This window comes from Lichenostomus cassidix, chromosome 1Aa (genome assembly GCF_008360975.1).
Source record: "Lichenostomus cassidix isolate B80296 chromosome 1Aa, HeHo_3.0, whole genome shotgun sequence".
Lineage (NCBI taxonomy): Eukaryota > Metazoa > Chordata > Aves > Passeriformes > Meliphagidae > Lichenostomus > Lichenostomus cassidix.
This window is the reverse complement of record NC_139480.1, coordinates 8,009,517-8,032,849: the sequence shown is the minus strand read 5'-3', so window position 1 is coordinate 8,032,849 and position 23,333 is coordinate 8,009,517. Positions and strand designations below refer to the sequence as shown.

Genomic DNA, 23,333 nt, shown 5'->3' with positions numbered 1-23,333 from the left:
TGACAGAACAATTAGTGAGCACATTCATTCAGATAATTTGAATGGAAGTAAAATTTGTCTTTAATTAATTTAGTGTAAAAATACTCACTAAGGCTCAGACTCACCTCCATTCAATTCAGGTACCTGAAAATAGAAGGTGGCAGCCTGCTCACTTGGAACTACACACGAAACCAACAGAGGGGAACAGTAACCACCAGGAAGTGAAACTACCAACCTGAGCTGCTCAGTGCCTTCTCATTATTTGAGTTTCAGATTCTATATGGGAGGAAAAATGTAGGCCTATGCTGACACTTGTTTATATGTTTCACTATACCCAGACCAAATAAACGCTCCCAAAGCCAACAAAAACATTACTAGAACAATTTCTTTTGTTTCTCCAGTTCCAAATCTACACATAGTTGCTCCCTGCATAATGCCCTTTGCTTAATCATAAACACCCCTGACATGTCTGAGCATGGTCTGCTGCCGTAGGAGGTGAAGGAATGAATCCCTCCAATAACTGAGTAATAGGTTCTTATCCTCCTGCTACTAAGACAGAAAAGTGTATCAGTGATGTTAGGTGTACATGTCCTTATTGTAGTAGTATTCTCACTTGAGAGGAATGAAAGCAAATGTCAGTTTGCACAACAGGGATTTCATCACAAATGAATTGAGATTACATGGCCAGGAACTGAAAAGCTGTAAAAATTGAAGATGGAATGAATGTGGTGGAAAACAATGTGATCCTGCCTCTTAAAGTAAAACTGTGAAGCAGAAAATAAAGCTGATGTTTAACTCAGCTCATTTAAAAATAACAGGACCACGTTTCTCCTTTCTTGGTGTCTTTCTCATTCAGTCTGCCTTCTGCAGGAATGACCCAGGAAACAGGAGGAACACATGCTTTCTGATTTGCATGACTGCATGATCAAAAAATGCAGCCTGGTGCATATACATTAGAGAGTGTGAGGGGATGGAAGTGCAGACAGGTATCTTTTGGGATGCTGATAGTAAAAGCACTTTATTACTGTTTCCAATGGAGGGGAGCATGGCTGCAAATCACTGAAACCTGACAGATCTACATGTCTAGTGATATTATTATTATTGACAATAAGAAGTTTTATTCAATTGTCTATGCAGATATACCCTCTGTATTCAAGTAGTTAAAAGAGGCTTGATTAGTCCTGCGTACTCTTGAGGGTTCACTCCCTGCCTCCTCTTGTCTTCCATAGCATAAAAGTGTTCTGAGCAGTGATTGTCAAAGAACTAGACTAGACAACAGAATTGCCACGTCAGGTACCAAAAGTCTTTTGAAAAAGTGGCAGAATATTGCTGTGCTGGATATACAGGAAATGGGATGGGGAACATGCCCCAGCCCTAGACTAGAAACCATATGTAAAAAAAAGAAAACCTTTATTTTTTCTTTCTCTCAAGCTTTTTCATTTACAAAACTTGTCATTCTGTTCTTTTTATATACATAAATTTGCAAATGTAGCTGAAATAAACTGATTCAAGGAACTGAAAACATATCACTAACTGTTCTTTTAAAAGCCCATATTAGTCAAACCATCTTACTAGCCTGTGATACTACTTCTGTCACTGAGGTTTGGGTAAAGAGCAGAGCAGCTTTCTCCTCCAAGGTCTCAGGACATTTCACTTAATCTTCTGCCTCCCACCCTGGGTCTCACTCACATATTTCAGTTTGTCTCCCTGTGTGGCCATAGTGGGAGCATTCACAAGCTAAACCCACAGGAAAGAAACAGAGAAGAACAGGAACCGTGCAAGAGCCTGCCTGGACAGATTGAATAATGCTCCCAATTTGTTAAGATGACTGAACTTCCCCAGTGTTATTGTTTTATCATTCCTTTGAAATCATAACTTAATACTTTTATTCTCTGTGAACTAGTACACTAAACACAGTTACTTAATGGTGAAGTATTAGAAAAACATTAATGTAAACATATAATATTAAAGTGAATGTACTGACATATGCTTATGATTATTGTTATAAATACCTTTTGGGAAAGCCATATCGAATTTATAAAATTTATCTTTAACCATGGCCCAGAATTCAGGGTTCTGTTAAAGACATTCGGCCTGAATCTTTCAGAGTCTCCATGTGAAGAAAGTATAGGCTTTCAAAACAGACTGAGCCTGGCCATAACACAACAGGATCAGAGACATACTTCTCCCGCAACGAAAAGCTCTTCAAACACCAGGGTGCCAGTCTGTCAGCACTTATCACTCAGTGGGTTATACTATCTTTCCAGCAGATTCCCCTTCCAAACTTATACTTCATCACACTCCTGACCTTGCTGCATGCAGCCCCTTCGGCAGAGTTCAAGTCTGTACCATGTAAGACGCAGAAAGTTTAATCACCACTTCTCATTATCATCTCAGAGATTTGTTCCTCATAAGCCAAAATTGTTTATTCTGCTGCTTTGGGGGCATTCTTGGAGGAGGAAGAGATGAAGAAAAGTCTAACCAAGAATGTGTTATGCTGCAAAGAAAACGAGCAACGATCTCGCTTTTCAGGAGTAAATGATTGCTTCTGCTCTTGTTTGGTGAACAACTTTCCATCCAAAAATGGGATGGAAACTGAGGTGGCCAAACCATTTTGTGCTCCAGCTAATACAGTATTTCAGATCAAGAAAAACAGGCAAGGCTGCATCACTCTGGCCTGCCTCGTATGGACTCATTTTTTTTCCTTTGAAACATTCCATTTGCTGTTCAAGCCAAGACAAGAAAAGAAACATTTTTAACCTTAAGGGTCTGACATAAGCCTACAAAATTAAATAGCCAGGACTGAAGTGAGGCAGGTTTTACAGTTCTTAAGAGGCTATCCTTTGTTCCTTCCTTAACAGTACATTATAGCCAGGGAAAACTTTGCAGGCTGAAAGCAAACACCAAAAGCAGATTCAACTGCCTTTATTTGAACTGAAATCTGTGCAGGTCAGGACCACATGGTACTAAATACTCTACAAATACAAAGCAAGTATCTGTACCTTCCCTGATGAGCTTACATCTAGGAAGACCAAACAAACAGAAGATGGGTGGAGGAAAAGTCTGTGTAATTATAGGAATATGGTACAGTCACCCCAAGAGCTGCTCGGACTTGAGCTTCCAGACCCCAAGTCTAAGTTTGGAGCAATAAATAAAATGTGCCAGACACTATTTGCAGACTGTGAGACAAAGCAGCCTGGCACAGCTTCTGTCCATACAGCTAAACAGTCATTCCCTTCAGAACCGAGTGGTCTCATCCTCAGTGTCTCCTGGGAGCTCTCACATCCCCCCAGCTTACAGTCAGGCAGTTTGGAAATGTGCTACTTGACAAGAGCAAAAACCAGTCCAGTGAACACGCTAACAAACATCACAGCCCAGTGCAGGCCAGCACAGTCTTCTGACCTTGTTTAACTTGCAAATACAGATGTGACCCATCTGTCTCCCCTGTGAGCAGCTTCTCAGTCCCAGCACCCACAAGGGAAATGTGCCGCTAAAGCCATCGGCCAGTGACAGAGCCAGCAAAACATCCCAACAAGTTTTGGCACTTAAAAAATAACGCCTTTCATTGTGTAATTCCTGTGGAAAATGTAAGACGTGGCAAAACCCTGCAAAATATTCCAACAGCGTGAATACACATCAGAATCAGGCTAAAAGGGCCATCAGGTAGAAATCAAAAAATGAAGGGAATTCTAGATTTTATTAGCCTGTGATAGATAAATTACAGGTGTGTAATTAGTGTGTGACAGATGAATTACAGGTGAACTCTTTTGAAATTTAAGTCTGGTTTGTTTTTTTCTAAGGCAGTGCTGTGCTAAAATATCAGCTGTTCTTTTATGATCACTGAAGCTGTTTTCAAAAAAGCTTTGACAAAACTGGAAAGAAACAGCAAAAAGCTGATATCCACTACAGTGCACACAAGGTTCCTCCTACAAGGTGCAGCTGCTTGTAGAGCAGAAGTTCTCCAACTTCTTGACAGATGTACTCAGTTCACCTCCCACAAAATACCAACCTCAAAAGACAGGGGATAAAAGCCACAGAAAGCACTGTGACAGGGACACTACTGGTCTCCAGTGCTTGTCACAGCCCTCATGCCACATGTCACCACCTCTTCCCTTCTGCCAGAGGACCCATTCATGGAGTCCATCTCAGCTGCAGTCAGTGCTAGCTGATTTATTATAAACACCTGACATTCAGTGCTGCTGTGCTTGCTGGAAATGGATCTGCAGGACTGAGGACAGAGGGCTTATGATGAAATGAGAGTGGAAATGGGAAATAATCTTTAAAGATGGCAGGGTTACAGACAAAGAAAGATAAGTCTCTCGTTCTCCTCCACCACATGTTCAGAAGAAGGAATTAATAGTTGATCTCAGTTAAGAAACTAGCAAAATTTATTACTGGCATCCTCTTATCATATTCAGATGAGATGCCTGATTTTTTTTTTTATTAAATCAATTCATGTGAAAGACAAATTACAACAAAAATAATCAGCATGGATCTTGGAAGAAAGAGTTTCAGGAAGTATTTTATGTCAAAGAACAGCCCTTCTGCCATCCAGCTGTTGGGGTTTTTTTAACAATTTGTAAGAGCTGAGCTTCTGCAGCTTCTTTTCTCTTTTAGATTCCAGAAGCCTTGGGGATGTTTCTCTTCTAATTCCGAGCCCATTCATGAATTGGGAATTCTTTTCCCAATGTGTGAGTGTGAACAATATGAATGGAGACTGCACAACTGCTTACATCTTCTCTTGCTGCTTGCAATTTGCCTAACTCCTCCTCAGAGCAATGAAAGAAAACATTTCTCTTTCTTGGATTCATTTGGGTCTGTGGAAACCAAAGATTCATTCTCCCTACATGTATTTATAAAGTCTTCTGCAGAACAGAAATATTTTGTTTAGCATGAAGAAACTGAAATCAGGAGTCACCAGTTTGTCTGATAAAGAATTAGGAATCTCACTTGCACAGTTCTTGGCACTTGTGCCTCCAGGGATGCTTTAAACAGAAAAGGACTTATACAGATTTTTTTTTTTTTAATCGAAGTGGATCAACAGTTTGAAAATGCTCTCAATTTCTCTTGAAAAGTATCTCAGAAATGGTGCTACAGGTCCAATGCTTTACTCTAAGAAGTAATGTATCCTCAGTGGCTATGGACTTGTCCCTTTCTACCTTCCAAACTCCCCTCAGCAATCCCATCAAACTGACTGCAAGGAACTATTATCTACAACTGTGCTAGAGCAAATCACTGCACCTTCAGGACTCCAAGCTGAATGAGAACAGCAACACCTCATTTCTGAGGTATATCTTTGGTCTCTAACATACTTGCTGATTTCTTTCATCATTTTCAACTCATGCTCTTTGTACACAGCAAGTAGTCTAGTGAGGCTCTAAGCACAGATGAACTTTAGTAGCGCAGGTGATAATAATACTTTTTTTTTGTTGTGTATTGCACTTGTACACCTCAAAAGCTGTCTGTATCTCTTAGTTAAGTTGTTTTACTTAATGTAATCCTGCCTGGTGCAACATGACCATTTAGTGCTGTGTCAAGAGAGAAGAAACTTCTGCAAATGCCCAGGCTATTGCAGTTACTGCTGCAGCTGAAATTTTGTCTGATTGTTTCACTTCTAAACTTTTGGTTGCTTTTTTGCTATTAATCTTGGAAAGCATCCAAAATAAGAATTATAAAATCCTGAACATCACAGAAGATGCATTCTTCCACATACTTTTGGATCATCTTTGGCACACTTCCTGATTTTAGCAAATACAGCTTTCCCTCAAGCTCCCTGCACTCTGACCATGGATACAAGGCTTTGTATGATCATTTAATTCAGTAAACTACAGCAAGTTAGTGCAGGAGCCCTATGGTAGACAGTAGAGCAATTCAATTAAAGCACTGTTAAGTCTCTGTATGGTTTTCTTGATCGATGTTACACTGCTGACCTATTTTTATGTACTATTTATACTGGGACAGTGCCTAGAGGCCCCAGTCAGGGCAGGACCCCATAGTGCTGCACATACTACAAAGGAGGATGCAAAAGCCTCTCCTCCTTGCAGCTTGTAGTCTAAATACAAAATGAACGAGACCAGATGGGGAAAACAGTCAGAGGGAGGAAAATGTGCGACAGTTGTTAATAAGAGTAACAGGCAGAGCACAACAGCTACTTGGCACTATGCAGGCAATGTACAGTTCCTGTCACTGTGGTCTGTTTTCTCTCTGTCCTCAGGATCATGTTTTACAACCTGCAGTGACCTGTGGACAAACACTCATGCACAGAGTTGTCCTATGCATGTCTGAAGCTCTGGGCACTAGAAAAACATTTTTCCCTGCCCACTGAATTAGGGCACAAAGTGAGTGATGCGAAATCACAGGTTCAGAGTGACCCATGAGAGGATTAGGACTTTGGGGTGTTAAAGGAGCCCAGAAGGCAGCTGATCTCAGTGCAATTCACATAATCCCTGTCTTTATTCCCTTACACATGGGCAGTGTAGAGTATTTGTATCTGAGTTTCTGAAGCAGGAACAGCCAAGAGCCCTTATGCTGTTCAGGAACAGAAGTCTTAGTTGCAGGCTCTCTGGGGAACCAGCAAAGGGTGCATCTCCCACCTAACTCACTAAGTCTCACTTTGGTTGAAGATGGGCTTTTAAACTAATAGCCTTGTGACCTAAATACATGTCTTAAATTAGGGAGTACTTATTTCACATCCTGATCAGAGTCAGGACTGCTTTACACACAGATAAAATCCCCACTGTGTTTAGGTCTTCTGTGCAGACCCTAAATCCCCCTCTAAGTTCTTAGGACTATTTAGCTCTGATTTCCAAAGCAATAGTGTTGGGTCTGCAAGGTCAAGTAAAACCAATAAACACAAATTCCTGCCAAACACTTCTGAATTCAGTGTATTTTAGACATTCTCAAGCGTAAGTCTAGTTCAGTATCATACTGGAAATTCACAGGCTCTCAGACACCAGGTCCCCATCCCTGAAGTGACTGATTGCTCACACATCACAAATCTTCATCACCAGATGAGCCAGAAGACAAGGGCTGAATAGCAAAGGGATTCTCCCCTTCCTTGCAGAGCCAGTAAAGAAGGGAAGTGACAAGCATTTGTGAGGGAAGTCAGGCTCCAGCTGTGTGAAGGTGAGCTCTGGAGAGGCTGGAGGTGGGAGCTATCAAAACAAGAGGGACAAGGCCTGAAAGCAGCCCTCTTCTTTCAGGAATGCAAATCAAAAAGAGCAAACCACTCACAAAGTGACTGCAGGTAATGACTGTAATAGTACAAGGGGGGAAGGACTCTGACACTGAATCACACCAACAACAGGATAAACTAATTAAGCTCCTCTTTCTTTGAAGTGAGAACTTGTGCCACTGCATGGGTCAGCAGAGATCCCAGATAGGTCATCCTGGTCTTCCTCGTGGATCTGTATTGCTAAACTTTCCCTCAGACCCCCAGCACTGCTTTACACATGGAGCTTCAGGGGCACCCATAGCTCTCAAAATTTTTGTAACTCTTCCCTGAGTAACTTTAATTTTTCCATATTTTCTTTAAATTCACAATGTCCATAACTGCATTTCCTCTGAGGATCAGTCTTTTTCAAGGAGACAGCTCCCACTTAGAGCTAATACAGTATTTCCAGCTACTTAGGCTGTTTTATGAAAGCAAGAGACATCAGGAGCAGGTGGCCAAAAAAGCTCAGCTCCCATGTAGTTATTAAGGTCTGGATTTTCATGTGTAGGTAAAGTGGGACATGTAAGTTGTACCTGATACAACATTCCTTAGTAATACACCTCACAGGAGCACTTTTTGGGATGTCAACAGTGTATGTAAGGACTGCTTCAAGGAGACAGGAGAAGTGGGAGCCCTATCATGTAGTTAGATTTTAATAAAAGACTCTCTGAACATTTGACAAGAAATAACATAAAGAAAACACAAGTTCTTTGAGGTGGTTTCTCTTATTCTTTTAAAAGACCATTTCGGCAAACACATTCAATAAAGATACTTTTCCCCCTTAAAATCAAGCTGAGTTGATTTTATTTGATCATTTTACTCTTAAGATAACATTCATCTTGCCTAATTTCAACCATCTAAAATTCAGGCATTGCCTTGGCTCCCTCCAGAGAGGGTGAAGACAGGCACTGCCAGGGTGGATTCATCCCCTGCCTCAGATACTGCATTGCTCTTGGGAGCACCTCACCCCAGTACAGAAAACAGAGGAAGATTAAGTGACCACCTTACACTTCACACAAGTGAAATAAATCCCATCTTAATTAGTTTTCTACTTACTATACTTGCATTGTTACAATATCTGAATAATCATATTTTCCAAACCTCTAATTCTCCCACTCTTTCTATGACAAATGGTAATTTTTTCTCATTTACAGACATGTATAGCTGAGGCAGGTAGAGCCTAAGTTCTAGACCTGAAAAGGCATTTAGCAAGTTAATTGTCTAAATTAGGTGTTTTTCAGTCAGCTGACAAATACTCAGTGATGTAGACAAAGAAGTGGCAGTTGGGTGCCCTTAGGAATTTGCAAGGATCTAAGCAGAAATGACTTGCCTAAGGACATATGTCATGGAATTAACCCCGGGTCTCCTGAACTGCTGTCCTAACCTTTGGAATGTCCTTAACATCAACCAAATCCTCTGCTTTTTTCGAATAAAACTTTTGAAGTATTTACAGTCATGTCTTCTTTGTCAAACTCTAACAAGCTATGCACACTCAATGCCTTTCATTCTTCCTTGTAAATCAAATCTGACTCCAAGCCTCCCTTCTCACTTTTATTGGTCTTCTCTAAGTTATCCTTAGATCTTAACTTAGCAGTAAGAGCTCAATGAGGCCAAAATTCCAGGATTTTTTAGGTGTGACTGTGATATAACTAAAAACATCAACACCAGCACAAATTTGGATCTTGCACTAAAATCAGTGAAAATACTACATCAGAGTTTTTACTCTGGTATGCAGCATCTGAACATTCTGCACCACAGCACAGTGCATTGACATTGTGTTTCCTGCACTTAGAGAAGTAATTGACCAACCTCTTAAAATTTAAATATTTAGGGCATGTCAACATGAGAGTCCAGACACAGGAAGACGTGAATTAGCAGCACACTGGCTGCTCTGCAATCACATCACACAGGAGTGTGCATTAAAAGACTTTTTAATTAGGAAATAACTTAATTAGAACAGCCTCAGGGCAGACACCCTGAGACAGGCCATGCAGAGTCAGTGTGAGGAAGATACCACTCTGCACACTGTTATTCCAGTTGAACAGCAGCTGACTCCCACATGCAGACAAACCTTATCAGTCCAGAGCAGGTTTCAGCACTGGGTGATATGTGCTCCTTAGAATAATCTTGGGGAGAACTGCTGAATGCTGACCATGTCCTCTGACTTGCCTGGAACTTGCACCTGGGTGGCAATATGGGTCAATTTATAAAATAAATTGTTCTCATCTGGGAAGATTTTTTTTTTAGTTATCTCACTAAAGTGAAACAGAAAAGCAAGTTTCTGTAGGGAGAGATGTGTGAGCCCCATACTATTCAAACAAATGACAAGATGAAAACACTATTTCTAGTACTACACAAGTGCAGTTCTTCACTTCTAAGATAGCTGGTTGATCCCTAATTAATCAAAACAATCCTATATCAACCTCGAATTAGCACCAAAGCCTATCCATATTTTATTTTCAGAAACCATAAGCACAGAGTATAGAGAGCTTGTGGGAAGCACACAGGTAAAGTATCATGCATTTTTCAAGAAAAATATTTAAATAATTTAAATAATTAAAATTTTAATTTTAAAGTAATAGGTTTGCCAGACTTCAGATTAATAGAGGGATATTTGATCATCTCCTGTATTAACTAGACCACCAAAACCTTACACAGTTATCCTTATATGGAATCCAGTGGCTTGTTTATAGACTAGCTATTATTTTCAAAATAGGATTCAATTTCTGGGGATATAAAGAAAACAAGATTCTACAACATCCTCTGCATGGTATTGCCTTGTCCGTCTTCTGAAACAAAAAGTTAAAACTCCTACACCAATATGAGAAAATTCTGCCCAATCACCCAGCTTGTGAACAAGGAAATATGTTGGTTCTCTGTCAGGGTTTCCAACCTGTGTCTTGCAAACCACAAGAGGAACAAGTTACTTCAGTTTTACACACACCAGAGGATCCCACACACCACCATATCTCTGTAAGGGAATGAAGAGTAAGTGCTTAGGCAGCAAACACTGCCAAAAACTCAAATGCCTATTTTGGGACTTTATCCCAGCCTAACAGAGAAGCAGGAGGTGGAAATGACAGCCACACAAGCAAAGACACCCATGGGACTGAGGTCACATCTTCAACTTCAGCATGTCCAAAAAGAGCTCTGAACAATTGCTGCAGCCTCCACAGCATAGCTGGGTTTTCTTTCTGATGGTATCACACACAGGCTAAGCCCAGGAAGATTTCCCTAATATCCTATACTGGCAGCTCAGACCAGATCCCACCGGTGAGACCTAATAAAACAAGTTGGAAAATTCTGTGATTCTAGGAGAAACACAGGAGACTCTGCCTGAGGATCCTGAATCCTGAACATAAGGCCCACAGAATCTTGGTGGCTCTTCAGAACAAACTGTTTCCTCATTGTCAATCATTAATTTCTCCATCCTCCATCAGCACCATTTCAACTTTTCTAACTGCTTGTGCTCACACCTCTTCTCCCACGTGGCCCAAAGCAGAATGAAGAGAGTCAGCACAATTTAACAGGGTCATGCTTTCCATGCATCAAACCAGTATTTTGCTGAGAAAAGAATGAAAACAAATCGAACACTGCCTACTGCAAGGCCCTGTGAGATTCCCCCAGGGCCACCACAACAGACCACTGTAATCTGTGCTGATGCTTGCACCAAAGATAACAATGCTGCTTGTTATCAAAACCACTGTGTCCCAGTTATTCTGCCTTACAGACTATTTCTCTTATAAAGATGAGTGCAGCACTTTATAGATAGTCTAATAGTTTATCTTGGAGATGTCAAATCACACTTTCCATTGTGTCATGTTGAATTCCTGCATGGAAAACAAAACACAATGAATACACACACATTCCCAAATGCTTTTCTCACAGCACTTCTGTGGCATTTACCTTGTTTGTAGGGAAAGGAAGGAAGGAAAGAATAGAAAGGATGGAAAGTACCTTTTTTTTTTTTTAATACCATTTACTAGAGCAGATTTTATTACCCATAAATAATGCTGGTAACCCAGGATAAAAATAGAAATAAAGCCTGTCTTCACTAAGAAAATGACTATCCATATTTCATCACTGACCAACTGCAGAACAGCTGTGCCTGTGATATCAATGTTATCACAAAGGCATTTCTACCATTGTTGTGCAACCTGGCACAAGACCTAAAATCTGTCTGAATTCTCTTCCTTTAACAGTTTAACACCCCACATGTAAGATTGCTAGAGTAGAGCACCCCTGGGGAGTGAGAGATTTTCATCATGTCAGGACCATTTCTGGGAATTGACAGGATACAGGAAAACTATGCCTGAAGCTTTTACAAAAACACAAGATAGAGTTTAACTGTATGAAGGAGGTGAAATTTCAGAGGGGAGTTTGGAAGCAGGAGCAGCTTGTCCTGTGTCTTGAAACCACCTGGAGAGCTGCTGCAGCAAGGTGAGGATGGTCAATTCCTGTTAGGAGAGACCAAGCCCTTGTGCCACAGGAAATTCTGGCAGTAGCACAGACCCAGCAAAATAGAAAAAACAAGGGTAAACCACGCAGAATCTCACCTTGGCTGTTAAACTGAATACAATTGCATTCATCTTTTTTTTTTTATTCTTGCTTTGAAAGCAGATGTTTAGGATTAAGAGAGACAAACTCCCTTCACTGTTTGCTGCACATACCTTCTGCTTTTCTGTCAGGCTGTGAGAAGTGACAGAAATTGGCACTGGAGCTTTCAGCAGTGTATTGTGCCTCAGTATTCATTCTTCAACCTTACACGTCAATGTAAAACAACAACACACTGAGAAAAAACCCAATTCTTCTATCATTCCGTCACTTTAAGAGCCAAAGCACAGCAACTCATCTTTCACCAAGTAGGAAAGATTTGATTTTAAGTACCATTGAGGAGATAACTGTCTGTGTTATGAGTTTCATAATGGTGCTCATGTTGCCATTTAGGAAAGCAATGAGCTGTAGCAAAGTCACAGGAAGCAAAGGACACAGGAGCTTCAGGCTCCTGAGGACAGCATAGTAATTTATCTGTACTTGGAAGTAAAAAGCCCTTTAGGGCAAGAAAAAGAAAAAAAACAAAACTAAAAACCAAATCACAGATAGGTGAATTTGCAGACAGATACCTTAAGAAAATCAGCCCACCATTTGCCTGCTTCGAATAAATTCCATTTCGCGAGTTTAATCAATCTTCAGCCTAAGCAGTTTTTAATGATTTTATCTAAGGACAGAAAATCTTTCCATGAGAAAACTCCCTTAACTTCACTGAAAGTTGCACAGCTTGTTGGGGTGTTACACTGGGGAAGTAATTTCTTTGCCATAAATCCATTTTTGACTTTTTTTCCAAGCTAAGGCAGCTTTATGAGATGAAATATATCTGGGTTTTGTAGATGTCACTAGAGGACTTTAAAACACTGAATTGTAACTCCAGAACAAACCTGTACACTGCAAATGGTATTGACCAGGACACTCACCTTAAAAAGACAGCACAGAGCAACACACTTAAATGCACCTTTTTTTTTCCTGCAAAGTGCACCTAAAAGACCCTTAGGTCTGAATGATGTTAGTAACTCCCTTAGATGCATCAATTCTCTTACTTTTTCCTCAGTTAGGTGGGGCTGACATTCCAAAAATTACATCAAGCCAGCTTTTCCTTAAAGCCTTTAAAGCTCAGAGTTAAATTTGCAAAATAATAAATTGAGTCTTAAAATAAACACCTTAGATTTCATCAGGTCTCAGAAAACCTCACTTCTGACAAGATTACAGATTGTATAAGACATCAGACCAACTGACCACAATGATTCAGGCAGTAAGTTATGTAAAGCATCCTTCCCTATTAAAATAGTTTTAGACAAAAAATCAGATTAATAGCAGAGATTTACGATATTAACTGACTCTTCAGTCAGCCAAGTTCAGCCTTAAAGACCAGGATAAAACCCTTCTTCTGCTGTTACCAGGCTTTACATGTGGCCAAACCTGCCCACAGCACCTGGGGTGCACACAGAACAGAGCTGTGAGTGCTCAGTTCTCCCACAGACGGGAAGGAGAAGATCCACCTCTCCCAACAGCTTTTATCCAGCAGTCCCAGGTCAGCTCACTCCTTCAGGAACAGGCAGGATTGGTGTCTTTATGATTAGTTCCATGGTGTGGCTCGGTATCAAGTAGAATATACAAACACTGATACCAAAATATTAATTTGGGCAGGTGCAGTAAAACAAATCTTATCCCTGGAAGATGGTGCAGCAACTATGCCAAGCCACAGTCTCTTTCTGCTTGGCCTCTGACAACAGAGCACTCGGAAAAAAGTGGAACTGAGGCAGCTGAGAAAGCCACACTCCCAAACACTGCTCAGAGGCACACCTGGCACATTGCCCTTGCAGGTCACCTCAGCACCTGAGCCACTGAAACATGTGCTAGAGATCTCTTTTACAGTTTAGTTTTTATTTTAAATATCGGCAATAGGAAAAGACTGACCCTACATAGTAGTCATGGACAGACTTACTGACCCTACTCTTATCTATCTGCTAGGAGAGCTCACAGCTGAGGATCCCAAATGAGTCCCATGGCAGGGGCGTTGGAACTTGATGACCTTCAAGGTCCCTTCCAACCCAAACTGTTTTATGATTATATGATGATTCTATGATTTCTGACATGTGGTAAGATAGGAAAAGGCTGCAGGCAGCCTAAACCTAAATAAGCTACAGCTGTACCCCTAAACAACAAAGTAGACAACTTTGTTAGAGAATGAAGCAGAGAATGAGGACATGTAGGACTAATTAGAAAAGGTACCTGTGGATAGTTTACTAACTAACTGTAATGTAATAAGGAATACCTGTTATGTATGTGAAGAAAGAGTATAAAAAGGTGTACCAGGGGATAATAAACTGCTGATGTCCATCACCATCTTGTGTGTCAGTGTTTGAGTGCACCGTCACTAACTGGCCCCTCCTAATATAACTAACAAATTAGTAAAAACCTTGAATGAGAAAAGGTCCACTGCTTGAACTAATCACTATATAAACATAAGTGATAAATTTGTTCCAGTGTCTTCTCTGTGTTTCTGTTGAACAACAATGGATCTTCTCAGATATAACATATCTGAGTTAGTAGAACATACAGTAGGTTTGAAGATTTATCTATGTTCTTAATAAAGGTTTTCAAGCACCTGTTTGAAAAAAGGAAATAAGACATGAAATTAAGCAAAGGATTTTTATGAAGGTAATTTATATGCAGGTGGAACCTTTCTTTCACAAGTCAGAGACTCCAAATGGGAATGTTAGATTCTGCAAAGCTACAGATTATGGTAGTGCAGAGAACTTTACAGTTAGAGCTGGTTCTTACTGTAAATCTTGGAGCAAAGGAGCTGCATTTGCAACAGCCTATTACTACTTGTCATTTTACCCTTTATTTTATTTCCCTCTCTCAAAGTGGAGCTCCCTAGACACCCAAGGGTGTTATGGGCATTTTTCCTTTATTACACTGTTCTAAAGCCTTTTAGTATAAGCCTTCATAAAACCTCACACATATGCATTATAAAATTACAGGGAATAAGTTCCATATGAAAAATTCATCATATTTCTTCTTACTGCTTTTTAGCAGATTCTGACATTAAGCATGAGAGCAACAGACATTGTTTCAATTCTTCATTGTGGAAGGGAAAAAAAAATCAACTTTTTGCTTTTGGTTAAGAAAGAATTTTTTACATACTCCCTCTTTGCAATCTCTCGCTTGCAAAACCAAAAAAGGATTTCAGACAGACAAAAAGTAACCACAATTATATGGAGTGTGTCATTGATAAATACCAGGGGAATATAACAAGCTAGGTAGGCACATACCACTAGATCTAGCTGTTAAAAATCTTAAAATTCTAGCCAAGATTAAGCTGGAATATTTGACCACATCAGCCCTCAGGACTGCATTTAACTTTTAAAAGGCTTGATCTCACTCTAGGCTTAGATTTTAGGAACGCAACTCTTTCAAGAGAGCATTTTACACAGCAGCCTATCTTTAAACATGTGCTTAAGTCTCTTGAAGTCACTAAGTACAAATAGACTGAGAACAGGCCCAAGTCTTTCACTTCATGACAGCCTTAGTTTTGTGTAATTTTAGTTAATCCTAGGCTTTCTGTTCCCAGTGCATTTAGCCCTGAGTTATGCTGACACAAGATGAGATCAGACTTGGTGCTGCAGTGTCTTCAGGAATTTTGGAAGGGGATGTTCCAGGAAAATTGGTAACTTCTCTTCTGCCCACCCCCTTGGAGAAAAAAAATAGGAAAGCAACAACAACCCAGCGCGTCACTGGAGTATGTTTGGATGTTACAGAGGTTTTAGCCTCTCCTCTGCTGCATGACATCTGCTTCCTGCAAGTCTCCTGATTCCCTGACCAACTAAATTGGAAACAGTTTAATTATGGTTATTTATTTTGCTTTTAAACTGACCACATTATAAGAAAAAGCTCACACAACTCTTCTGTTTATAGTAGCACAGGAAGAAAAATATGCAAAGATGTACAAAAAAGGATAAGTGTTACTGAAAGCTGAGTAATACACACAGTGTGAAATTCATGCACTGCAGAAAGTCCTCACGAGTTACAGGTCTCCATGCACATATAAGCCCTGAAGCACGAATTTGTCTTTAAACATATGTATTCAGAGCCCTTTAGGATTTGTCCTGAAAATTAAGTCTGAAAATAAATGCCTCTAATGTCCTGTGCTTAGTCTGACCAGGGGAGCTATTAGGTGAACTGTCAGGTAACCAGCAGAGCTCTGAACATTAATCACATTTTCCAGTTACGCTGGGGGAAGTGCAGTGACTTTTAGTTAAGGCCAATATAATATCCCAAGCTTAAACTACCACACCCATCACACTGATAGTCAATTGAGTCAATGATTCAACCCAGATGGATACCCAGGTTCTTCCTGGCTTACTGTTATCTGTTCTGTCCATTAGGTTATGTGACGTCCATAAATTATTTAGCAGTTCGCGTTAAAAGAAAATAAATCCACGTGATGCTAAATGCTGCCTCCCAGCTGTAACGCAAAGTGGAATTTTGGACCACAGTGCTGCTTCCTGACTCATCCTGGATCCCCTCCATGTGACGTTGGCTCCATCTAAGCTGGAGAGAGTAGAATAGAAAGGCTGTGCTTTTTTGCTTTTTGCTTTTTTTTTCTATCATCCACTGGCAAATAACACGTGCATGTTCTTGCAGCATGTCTCTAGGACGTGGAAAAAACTCAACAATACCAGAGAGGGGCCTTTCTGAATACACAGGGATATAAAGGAGAAGATAAAAGGACTACAGATTTATACAGGGATTATTTAAATAATGACTCACTGGCAATGCTTAGTTTATAAAATATATAAAACCCAGACAGAAATGTTGGGGCAGGGAGAAACTGTGTTAAGAAGTGCAACAGAGGTGCAGCACTATAAAAAAGTTTAAAATAGCACACCCATGGAGCAGAATTTCATTCACACATACATACAGCCACTACACTTCACGTCTCATGCACATGGCTTTACTATGAGCTTCTCTGTTGCTTGTTTGCAGTTGGAGGAAATCCAGAAAGCAAGGAAAACAAACACATCACACGTTCCCCGTGTCTAGCTGATTTAATGACATTCAGCACACACCTTTGGCTTTTTCCAGGGGTTAAAAAGACAAAGGGCCAAATATAGCTGCGGCAATCCCGCAGGCTGCCTTGCCAGGAGAGCGTGGTGGGAAAGCCTGCTTAACCAGCCCCGAAGGATTCCCTCGTGTAGGAAACCTCAAAGAGTACAGAGGTGGCTCCGTGGCCAATTCCAGCACCAGGGGTTTTAGCCAAAGAAATCCTGGCATGTGCTGGGAATTCAGCTGATTCCCAGCTGATGAATCAGCCTCTCTGGATCCACAGGTGACCGGTGTGGCTACATGGCAGTGGAACACAGTGAGGAGACATCTGAGATTACAGCTGCTGGAGTTTTAGCAGCAAAGAGAATGAGAGCAAAAGCAAAACAGGGATTAAAATGGAATCTAGAAGGACATCATTATTTTGGCCACCCTGAGCTAACAGCAGGCTCACAGGGTGACTCCAACAATTATGGCTTTTTGCCAGCTAAACTGTAAAGATCCTGACTGTGTGGGACATTTGCTCCCTTGTTTTGTGACATGGAAGAGAGGCTGAGCATATCACTTCTGCTAGGATCAAAATAAGGACAGGTGTTGTTGGGAGTGTTTCATCCTCTGCTTTTCAATACCTTGCTGTTTACATGGTTAGTTGCTTAATTATTATTACTTAATCTCTGAGTAATAAAGATGCAGTATCCTCAAACATTTTAAAGGGCTCTTTCCCAATGAACAACATCTATTTCCACTCAACATTCTAGCTTAATTAAAACTTTTCCCCCCCTAGGGCCTTGTTTCGTTTAATTCAATTGCAAAATCCCAGCAGAATGTCCAGGATTAAGCATAATTTGCATAATGAACATAGTTGCATCTGCAATGAAAACATCACCTCTCAGAAAAAAAAAAAAAAAAACATTGGGAAGTAGACTAAGATCAGGGCAATTACAGTGTTTTGGAAGGTTGGCTGATGGCACAACCTGCAGCTGGAGGAGAGAAGCAGGCAGAGGCCAGTGCCTGGGAGAGGTGTCCAAAAGAGGTATTAGTCCTGTGGGGATCTGGCAGTAGCTACTCACCAAGACAAGGCTGAGGGCAGGAACACAATTCGAAATTACGTCTGGTATTAGTCACCTTACTCAGTACTACTGAAAGGCTCTCCTCCTTTGCGATTGTTGTCCTGAAAGCACCTACCAGCTCTTGTAACAGAAGTAATTATTGTATTTTGAGACATGGCAGAGACTGATGGAGCTGCTATTTCCATTTCTGGTTAAAGCACTCCTTGGGCAGAGCCCACATACTGACTGCAGGAGACTTGGATTCACACATCTTGGATTCTAGAGCACAACTCTCAGAGCTTCAGCACTGCACCTAATGGGAGCCTGTTCTGTTGCCCACACCCTGAGAATCCCTGCTGGATCGATCCAGTTGTAAGAAGAGGGAAAGCAAATTTAGTTTCTGGATCTCAGGCTAGTCTGGATGTCTAAGCCAAAATAAAGTTCAACTGAATGTGAAGCCAAGCTGTTCAGCCTGATCAAGGCGAAAATGCTTCAATTTATGAGACCTCAGAGCAGGACTTGTCTTGGAAATATTAAGAAAAAGGGGTGTGGCACCTGCAGAATTTGGACATGTCTGTTTCACAGTAGGGTTACAATTATGGATTAAAATATTCCAATTCCTTTTTAGAAAGCTATTTAGATACCCAACTGTCACAGAAGACCTTGGCCCTTACACACTTTGCAGGAGATGATGTGCTTTTCTAGATCAAGCCCATTATAACCGAAATAAACTAATTAAAAGGCACAGATGAAAAATCACATCAATGATACTAATGAGGACTTGAAAAGCAGTATTGAAGTGATGTGCCATTAGCATTAAACACCTTCAAATGGTAAATCAAGTCTCTTTACTTCTCCTCCAGATTTGCAAGAGAGAGAGAAAGTGACATGCTGCAATTCTTGCTCAAGTTCTTGCCTGCATCTTCTTGCCCTGTCAGAGACACAGACACAGTGTGAGCTGCTGCTTTTTCAGCTACTGGTCCCATTTATCTCTATTATTCTTGGACAAGTTATCCCAATTCAAACCAAAGTGAAGCTCTTTCTGAGCAAACATAGGTGGCTGCTCTGTGCTTCTGTAGCACAGTCACCGATTACCTAACGCGCTCAGGAATGTTTCCCTTCTGCAAGCAACAACTTTCATTTTGCGATATTCGCTGAAAAACAAGGAGCTTTCCCACCCCGGAGTTCCCTCACAAAGTACAGCAGAGGTGGATCTGTGAGCAGGAATGATCTCCTTTCAGCGAGCACCCCGAGCCAGCCAGGTGCTCTGCGCTGCCGGGGATGGACACGCTCAGCGCTCCTGGCGATGCGCTGTGGAAAAGAAGGAATTCCGCAAACGCTCCAGCAAGCAACAGTTCTGCTGATGAGCACGGGCTGATCATACCCTGCTGCCTCTGGAGCGCCCGGAGCCCTCTGCGGAGCACAAGCAGGCGCGGGGTGCCGGGCTGAGCCACCAACTCCTCTCCCATCTCACAGCCTTTAGTCGCCGCTCCCCAGAACTGCCTCCCTCTCTCCCTTCACGCCCAAACCCAGCTCTGGCAGAGCCCTGCCGGGGTTTTCCCAAGGCAGCCCCATGTCCCCGCTGACAGCGGGCAGGTGGCCCGAAGCCGCCAGGTGCCGACAGCGCTGCGCTCCCGCCGGGGCAGCCCGGGGCAGGGCGAGCGCGGGCTCCGGCACCGGCACAGCGCACCCCAAGCACTTTCCCACACCGCCCTCCACCCCTTCTCCGCGGCGGCGGAAAGTGCCCCAGCGCCGCGGAGGCGCGGGGCCGGCCGGTACCTGCCGGGGGCCGAGAGCGGCCGGAGCGCTGCGGGGCCGGGCCGGGCCGGGCCGGGCTGGCTGAGGCGGTGCGAGCGCGGCGGCTCCTCCCCGGCGGCGGCTGAGGGTCTCGCTCCTTCTGCGCCGAGTGTCAGACTTTCCCTCGGCCGCCCTCCCTCCATCCCGCCACCCCTTTCCACTCCCTCGCACGCACATGCACACCCCTCCAGCAAATGGGCTGCCGCCTGAGAGTGCGCCTGTGTGTCCGGGTGTTTGTCACCGCCGCAGGCTCACACCCACCGCTCCCCGCCGCGCCTCACGAGTGTCGGAGTGCGGACAGCAGCCCGGCTGTGTGAGTGCCCAGCGTGGCACCCTGAGCCCATGTGCGTTCCGTGGCTCACAGCCGCTCCTGCACGGCCAGGTCGCACACCTGCGAGCTCACACAGCCGGGAGCATCCCGACCGAGCGCTGCGATCGCCGTGCGCGGCTGCTGCTCCTCACCCTTGCGGCCACAGCAGCCTCGGCTCCCCTCGCGGTGTTCCGTGACACATTCCCGCTGGGACTGAACTGCAGGACACTGGCTTGGAGACTGGCAGTGAGAAAAACAAGCCAGCTCGCCACACTCCCTGACAAGTGGCCCGGAACTCGGGGCTGGTGCGCGTTTAAGAGTTTGCCCGAGTTCAGAACTCTAGCTGCCAGGCACACATCTGCCTTTGCATTTATTTGTTTTGCCCCCGGAATGTGCTACACTGGTGGTTCTCCGGCTTTCGCATGCTGCAGACCACTTCCTAAGAGAGAATTTCTCTCCTGGACCAGCCCACTCCCACAGCAAACCATTCTCTCCAACATATTTCCTCCTGCGGCTGCCCGAGGAAGAGCCTCGCTGCCCACAGGCTGAGAGCCACTGCACACATGGCACAGGCAGTATCACTCACTTCCACACAACACACAGGGGCTCTTTCAAAAGCTGGGTTTCCCTCAGTGAAGGGCTCAGATTGAAAGCCTTCAGCTGGCAGCTCAGCTGTGGAACAGACTCCGACTGTTGCTGCCGTGAAATAACAGCAGAACCAAAGAAGTCCAGAGAAATATATTGGAGTTTCCACCGTGTAACTCACCTCAGCAGAACTCCATCCTCACCTACCATTCACACTGAAGTCAGATGGGTGGTCTGATTATACAGGACAGAAACTAAATAACAGGAGTTTTTTTAATTCACCAAAAGTCAACTTTTATACCTTTTTAACCTAAGTTTCTTAAGCAGTTTGTTACTACGGCACCAAACTGACATCGTTTGTATAAATTCTACACACACAAATACAGACTGCACTTCTCTACATGTATTTTACATCCCCACAAGACAAAGGCAGGAATTTGGAGACAGGTTGATTGTTAACTGCTGTTTAAGGCCTGCAAAAAATGAAAGGAGATTTTACACTTGAATTTCTACATTAATTTCATTATCACTGATAAAACTTTCCATTGCTTTAATCTCGGATTGCACTGCTTAATTTAATGTCATTGTGATGAGTATGATGCAGATTTGAGCCCAGCTTGTGTTTTGAATTTCTGTAGAATAGTTCTTGCACTTTACCTTGTTCTCACTCACTGAAGATCACAGGTATTCTGCTGGTAACCACATTTTGCAACTGAAGAAGGTCAATAAATAGAAAATGAGCAGGTTGAGAGAAGAAAAATCCTTGTGGGTTTTTTTTAAGCATTTATTAGAACTACCGAATAGGGGGTTGAGGTACATGAATACTGATAAAAAGAAAATGTGCTGGAAAGTTGTTTGTTTCATGTTCTGAAGATGTCTCATACTCCTCTGAAAAAGAAATCAGCATGGATATCTCCTTTACTCATTTGTGGAACGACTCTACAGGCTCTGTGAAATGTGGGGGGGGGAGGAAGAAAATACAGGGTTTGGAAATGGCTTTATTTCAGCAGCTACTTTTCTTCTTGCAAATCATGACAACACTGTGTGTGCGTGTGTGGAAAAAACAGAGGATTTGTATTTCAAGGGTCATAAAACCGAATTTGTGAAATAGTTAAGTTCTTCATGGAGTGAAGAAAGCAGGAAAAAATCCGCCCTCTTGTGGCTGTTGGCTAAAGGAAAGCTGATAAAGTGACATTTCTCTGCGCTTTTGTGTTCCTCGCTTCGAAGGCTCTCAGGCAAGGTTACACGAGGTCATGCCATGGACACAGGCTGAGCAGGCATTCACTGTCTGCACAGTATCATTGTAAATGATCGCTTGATGCATTCCTTGGCATTGTATTTTAAACCAGTGTTCAGAAATTCCCAGAGCAGATAAGTACATCTGTACTGGGAGACGTCAAGAAGGAATTTTACCTTTTTCAGCATCTGCATTGATGCCACCTCTTTGAGTGACCTTTTTGGGCAGGACTGCCTTTGCTCTTAAAGGGGTGTTGGAAATGCCCCCCAAAACAGGAATTTCTGCCAAATTTACAGAAATTGTCTCAAGTTTTCATGGGAAGATAAATGTTCCTTCCCATGTTTTGAAGATGTGATGATTATAATAATGGTGGAGATGATGCCATTATTTTTCATGCAAAAAAAAAGGCACTGGCTATCAGATGGAAGAAGTATTCAATAGGTCATTTTAAACATGAATATGAAAAGTTAAGGGTTTTTCTCTCTTTTTTTTTTTTTTCTAGTGCCTAATTTGAGGCTTCCCTAAGGCCAAATTCCACACTTGGTGCCCAGAGCAACTGTTCAAATTTACTGTAAAGCTGAGTGGCTCATGAAAGAGCAGAAGTTGAACATCAGATATATGCATTTTTGTTTTCTCATCGGGCAATAATACAAGCATGAATTAAATGACCAAGTAGATCTTCCACAAATAACTAAAGCGAGAAAGAGAGGTCAGCTATTTTTGTTACTTTCCATTCCTTTCCTTTTGTGCTTGCTCATAAGTCTGAACAGTGTCCAGACACTGTAATGCCAAACTGGCATATTTCAGGCAAAACTATTTTCATGTGAGATAAATTGTCATGGTAAATAGACAGTCCTTTAGTAAAGACTGCAGGAGAAACATGAGACAGCAGCCTGCTGCCACACTGTAAGTGTTTATCTTTATGCTGAGCACTATTATTCCTTCTGTAAGCAGTGACAGAAATGCCTGCAGCATGATGCAATGCCATGGTGTTGCTTAAATCTCTTAAGGAGAGGGATTGTTTTCCAAATGTTGAGCTAAGCTGTGCTTAGTGAATCTCTTCCAGTTGAACTATTGTGCATTTGGTGATTCTGAGGTCTTTCATGAGAAGAACTCCAATACATATCCAACTCCGAAAATTTTCAGAGGAACCTCCCTCTCTTTACTGACAAGACCAAGAAATAGGGTGTCTATTTACAGTTCCCAGCCATCCATCCCTGCATTTGCTTCCAGCAACAGACAAGAAAGTGTTAAACATGATAAATAAAGCCACTAAAGACCAGAACTGATTGACCTTCATCTGCTGGAAAGCCAGCTGGAGCAGTGAAGGATCCACAGGTGGGGAAGCCTTGGTATGGATGAGGAGAGAGCAATCAGCTGGGCACAGAAACCACCTCATCCAGTCAGCCTCAAGTGCCTGTGTTTGTGACTCAGCCACCGAATCTGCTTCCCTGGAGGAGCTTGGGTCACCAAATTCCTACAGTTAGTGTGCAAGAACATTGGCAGACTGAGTTCCACACTTGCAATAGAGTCAAATTCAGATCATACACTGTCCAAGGA

At 42.4% G+C, this 23,333-nt stretch overlaps 1 protein-coding gene across 3 annotated transcripts in view; it reads right to left on the bottom strand.

The window, feature by feature from the left end:
- SEMA3D (semaphorin 3D) overlaps window positions 1-20,151 on the bottom strand; it is a 135,580-nt gene extending 115,429 nt beyond the window's left edge. The window contains exon 1 of one of the 3 annotated variants that reach the window (XM_085083312.1): window positions 20,033-20,151. The gene's annotated coding sequence lies outside the window, so the exon portion shown is untranslated. The other 2 variants (XM_085083319.1, XM_085083305.1) reach the window with 2 other exon arrangements.
- Between the last annotated feature and the right edge of the window lie 3,182 nt (window positions 20,152-23,333).